The 5,790-nt window shown below is 40.7% G+C and overlaps 1 pseudogene; it reads right to left on the bottom strand.

The window, feature by feature from the left end:
- Nucleotides 1-1,788: 1,788 nt before the first annotated feature.
- LOC143675750 (gelsolin pseudogene) lies at nt 1,789-3,936 on the bottom strand (annotated as a pseudogene).
- Between the last annotated feature and the right edge of the window lie 1,854 nt (nt 3,937-5,790).

The following is a 5,790-nucleotide window of genomic DNA, read 5'->3' as shown; positions in this document are numbered from 1 at the left end:
GATTGTTTTTGTTTGTTTGTTTGTTTGCTTGTTTGGGAAGTGCATGGGCCAGGAATCGAACCTAGATCTCCCAATGGCAGGTGAGAATTCTACCACTGAACTACCCTTGTACCCCTTTGATAATCCATTTTTATTACACACTACATTTCCCCATGTAATGGCTCTAATTATGGAATATCCATTCTGAAAAATCTATTACAGAATATTTATTGCTGTTGTTCTATGTTTAATATCTAGACAAACTAGACCCCTTATTATTCTTATTTTTTTAATTGTCTAGTCAGTCTTGTAAAATTAAATCAATGAATCCAGTACCAAAAAAATTACCATTGTTATTTTGATTGATACTGAATTAAATTTTTTGATTAATCAAGGGAAAGCATCTGTCTTATGCATTCTAATATGGGCGATATCACTTACAAAAGGGCAAAAAATGGTTCTTGGTGGGTCAGAAGCTTTCCACTTCTATATATATAGCACAGATAAACATACAGCTCAGAAACAGATATACAGTATATCTGTGGTATTAAAATTTCACAGGGTGGCAGCAATAAGTTAAAAACAGTCTAAAAATGTCTAAAAAATTTCCTTAGGGAAACAAATGGTTGTGAAATGTTTTGTCAGTATAAAACTGATCATTCCTATCTAAGAAAAGGTCTATTTTCCATATTTATTTAGGTCTTTTAGACCCAACAGTAGAGTTTTAAAGTTTTCTTCATATAGATCTGGGCATTTGTTTCTAGATGCTTTAAAAAATTTTTTTCATAGATGAGAGTTTTCTTTCATTATATTTTCCAACTTTATTATTTACATTTAGGAAGGTAACTAAGGTTTATATATTAACCTTGTACAGTCAACCTACTGAATTTCTAATTGTAATAATGTTATTTTTTTCTTTTTTTCAGTATTAATATTATCTCAAATAGTGATAATTTAACATCATTCCTTTTAACTTTGATGGCTATTATTCCTCTATTTGGAATGAGGGCATGGCTAGTATCTCTAGGAAAATGTAAATAATAATAATAGTCCTGTTAGGCATCCTTAGCTTATATCTGTCTTTAATGGAAATTTTTCTAGTATTTCATTATTAAGTTCATGATAATTCAATATTGTAATTAAAGAAATATCTGTTTCAAACGTTCCAAAAGATCTTTACCAAGGGTTTTTGTGGCATTTACGGAGATGGTCAAATGATTTCTAACCTTTGAAAATTAATATGTACACTGGGTTAATAGATTTCCATATGTTGAACCATCCCTGCATTTCTGGTATAAACTCCATGTGGTTTATATTATTCTTGTAATATGCTTGCTATGCTTTATTTAACGATACTTTACTTTTGATTTTTGTAACAATAATATAAGTGAGCTTTTTATTTCATTTTATTCTGCCATGTTATTTGTCAGGTTTTAGTAACAGTGGCTTCATAAAATATATACACAAAATTCCCTTTTTTCTCTATCATCAGAAATATTTTTAAATGGAATCAAAGTTACTTTCTTAAAGATTTTATAGATTGACCAGTGAAAATGCCTGGTTCAGTCACTTTTAATAATGATAGTCCCTTGACAACTTTCTCTGTCTATTCCAGGATATGTTTTTTGTTGTGGTTCTTCTTCTTGTTGTTAACACACTTCAAAAGCTTTTATTGAACTAAATTTCCAAAGCAAATAATGGAGACAATTTGCAAGGACACTGAATATTTGCGGGGTTGTTTTTGACTATTATAAAACAAATGCACCAGAGTTGCCCTGCTCACTGTAGGGTCTCTAAGGGGAGACATGTCTACCAAACACCGACTGATGACATTGGTGGAGCCTGCCCTTCCTCAGCCTTCCAGCTCAGACATGACGTGTCCAAGAGATCCATAGACCAGTAGTTATTATCCCAGCCAAGGAACCAGAACCAGTCCATAAAGGAGGGAGGCTCACTGCCTTGCTTTACCATAGTGAAGAATCCGTCTATTCTAATTAGCTGGATCCGTCTTGATGTACCACTTAACAGAAGTCAGAGCTTCTGCCTTTTCTTCTCCTTGAGACTCCTTTCCAACCCAGACAAATATGTAAGTCCCAGGTGTCCAGGAGCATGATGGCATTGGTGGCCAGATTTTCCTGTATGAGCTTGTCAGGAACTTCTTCAATCACAAAGCATCCAATTTTATTGGAGCAAGAAAAGAGGTGAGGAAGTGGTTATCCAACCTCTTATCCTTCTGCTATAGGTGTGTGTGGTAGGCAGCCTTTTCACCAGGGCTTTCCAGAAGCTCTTACTGCTTTCTGCCACCTGCATAGACTGGGCCCATGACACCCTGAGCACCTCCTGAGTCCTTGGCTCTTCTGCCTCAGGTAGGCATGTGAGGGTGTTTTCAGGGCAAAGGCATCATTGGAGTTCAGTGAACCAGATTCAGGGTTCATGGCAACTGCTCCAGAGGCTTGAGAGCAGCTGGCCAGACCTGAAAGATGCGGGTACTAGCAGGGCTGTTTTCTCACTCTTGTGGGAGGTACCACCCTGGTGGATGACAATGGACTTCCTGCTATATAGGCTCATGAGGTGTGTGGGCTCCTTGGCCTGGACCACACAGCTCTAGCCAGAGGTACCTCCCAGCTCTTCATTCTACTGGGTGGTCAGAATGGCAGATGCAGCAACCTCATCCTGTGTAGACTGGGCTCCCTGCCAGTCTGTCCCTGGCAACCACCATGTGATAATCGTTGTACAAAATGATGTAGTTGTCTCCACCATAGACCTGTTCCCAGGCGGCAGGATTCGTGGGCACTTTGTTGATGACTTCAATTCTACAGATCTTTTTCTGGCCTGTGCCATCATCTTCTATGCTGCACTGGGCGACCATGGCAATGCAGGATGGCAGTATCAAAGGGCACATGTTCCATACTGGCAATGTGACTGGAGAGGAATGCCAAGCCTGGGCTCTCCATCTGGTCTGGGTACTGTTGGTTCTTGAAGAGCTGCCTGAATAGTGGGGTCTCACCACTTTTAGGAAGGACTGAGACTTGTGTCTGCTTGGGGTAGCCTATCTTAGTAATGAAATCAGAGGCTCTTTGGAAGCCAGCCTTCTTCTCCTCTGTGTTGGCCTGCTTGCCCTTCCAGACAAAGATGTTCTCATCAATTCTGTGGTCCAGGATGGAACAGAAGCAGTTCTCTGATTTCACGTCCCCCTTAGTGAAAAAATTCTCATCAGCCATAAGGGAAACTGACATGGTGTCCGTGTCATTGGACACCTTGTAGAGCTAGGCTGGCTTATGGTTGGCTGTATCCTCCTTGCCTATGTCCTCAATACCTGTGGGAAGAGCCAGCTTAAGGCTCAACATCTGGAGCATCACCTTGGGCTTGGTGCCCTCCTCAGACACTTGGGCCCAGCCACTCTGCTCATTGTCTTGCATGCCCTTGGACACTTGCGTGCTTCAGCCTCTCAAACTGACTGCTGTTGAAACCGCCCTACTGGTAGATGTTGATGCCCAGGTCTAGGATGAAACAGTTGCCATTGTTAAAGCTCTCCTAGGACACATGTACCTCAGTAGTATGAAATGCAAGCCACCTTTGACCTGGAAAAGTCTCTGTACCACCACTTCATTGGGTACCATATGTTTGAATCCAGAAACCATGCCTTCTTTTTTATATTTGAAGTCAAACTTGAAGTAACCAAGGAAGGTGGCCAACTTGAAGCCTTGAATCTCATGCTGCTACATGGTTTGGCCATTCAAGTAAGTCATTCAGGTGCATAATGAAGATGGCAGCTGTCCACCTCTCATTTTGACTGCACTTATCACCTAGTCAGTATGGAGATTCAAATTGCAGATCCTCCTTCCTCAGCTGCACTGAAAAGTTGGTGGGCATGGGCACCAGGTCAAACTTTCCACGCCAGACCTGCAGGCTAGGCTCCTTGCCTGCCTCAAGGAACTCACAGAGTTCTACCACCATGCTGCTGGGCTCACAGTGTTGTATAGGGTGAAGAAAGCTGCTTTGTGGAGAGGTGCTTTGATCAAGGCCAGAGCTCTTACAAAGGGAAGTAATCAGCACTGACAATTGCAGCTACTGGGTCCAGCTGTGCTCACTTGTTTCCATGTGTCAGGTAATCCTGGGAGCGCCCAGGATACTTTTTAGTAATTTGTTCCTTTCATCCCAGGTTTCAAGTTTATTTCTAAAGAATTGAGCAAAGTATTCTCCTAAAATTCTTTTCAGTTCCTTTATATCCATGTCTATTTTCTCTATTTCAATAATAATTCTGTGCATTTGTGCTTTCCCCCTGTCCCACATGCACACGCTTTTATTCTTTATTAGTTTGGCTAATGGTTCCCTCTCTTTGTTTCTGTTTCTTTCTCAACCTCTTGCTCTCACTTCCTCTTTCTTTTTAATCTCAATGAACCAATACTTGGATTCAGTTTCTAATTTTATCTTTATTTCCCGATCCATAATTTATTTATTTCCACTTTATGTTTACATTTGCCTTCCCTCTTCTTTCCTTATATTTATTTTATTGTTCTTTTCCAAACTTTTAGAATTTAATTCTTCATTCATTTTTTGTGTGTGGGTGGAAGAGCGGATTTTAAGACTGCATTAGGAACTAAAGTTTGGAAATGTTTTTATTACTTTTATTTGCTGGACTGCTTTCCTTTTTGTGTGATACAATACCAAAATCAGGCCACATGAGGCCCCACATTTATTTGGGTTTTAAACCTTATTAAAATTGACTTAAAGGAGATTAAGTATTTTTTACACTTGAACGACATTTCAGAATGAATAATAGTTAAGTGATATGTCAAGTTTCCTGACCCTATATCCCTCCTTTTTCTTCTGTGCAGATCACTTCCCCTCACTCCCCACTGAGAGACACTTTCTATGCTAGGTTGGGGCTGTTTAAAGAGCTCTAATTTCACATTGGAGCACACTTTAGAATGTCTTCCTTGTCCTGCTCTGACCTTCTGACCCCATTCCAACGTAGTATCTCTTGTCACGTAAGTCCACACCTTGGACCTCAGATCTGCAGATAGATCATGCCTTGCTGCCTGGACTTGACAGCTTCTTCTGGTAACATGCTGACATCAATCTCCATTAAAGTGGCATCCTGCCTTGATCTCCACAATCTTCTCCAACTTGCCCAGCTGATATGGGACCTCTAGCTTCTAAAACCATCCTGAAAGGTCAGGCCTTTTTATTGCTCAAAAGGCTTCCTATATTTATTCATTCATTCATGAAGCATTTTCTGAATACCTGCCCCAAGTCAAACAGCATGCTGGCCAGTAAAGATGCAAAAAGAGAAAAAATTAAAAAATGAGTACTATGTGGTCCCTCCCTTCTAGTAGCACAGGGCCTCAGGGAAGGACATCTGCTGTCGTACACTTGAAATACTGATTACATCTAGATCCTCCTATGTTGAGTTCTGGCATAACGTCTGTGGTAGATTGAATTATGTGCCCCAACAAAGACATGTTTTTAACCTTACTCTAAGTTCCTGTGAGGGTGAACTCTTTTGCAAATAGGACCCCTTGCAGATGTGTTATCGGTTAAGAGGTGGACCTGTTTGTGGATAGGATCTTCTCGGATCTTGTCAGGTATGGCCAAACTGAATGAGGGTGGGCCTTAATCTGTATGAGAGGCCTCATTAAGAGAGGAAATTGGGACATAGTCAGGGGAGCAAGAATTCAGCAGAAACTAGAAGAGCAGAGACAAGAAGAGAGAGACAGCTGTGCACTGGGAGACAGAGATATAAGTCTAGGGACCCTGAGGACTGCAGCAAGCCACCACCAGAATGGTCCAGACTTTGCAGAGAAGGCA

The sequence above is a fragment of the Tamandua tetradactyla genome, chromosome 3 (genome assembly GCF_023851605.1).
Source record: "Tamandua tetradactyla isolate mTamTet1 chromosome 3, mTamTet1.pri, whole genome shotgun sequence".
Lineage (NCBI taxonomy): Eukaryota > Metazoa > Chordata > Mammalia > Pilosa > Myrmecophagidae > Tamandua > Tamandua tetradactyla.
The sequence above is the reverse complement of the archived record's forward strand: the minus strand, read 5'-3'. Positions and strand labels throughout refer to the sequence as shown.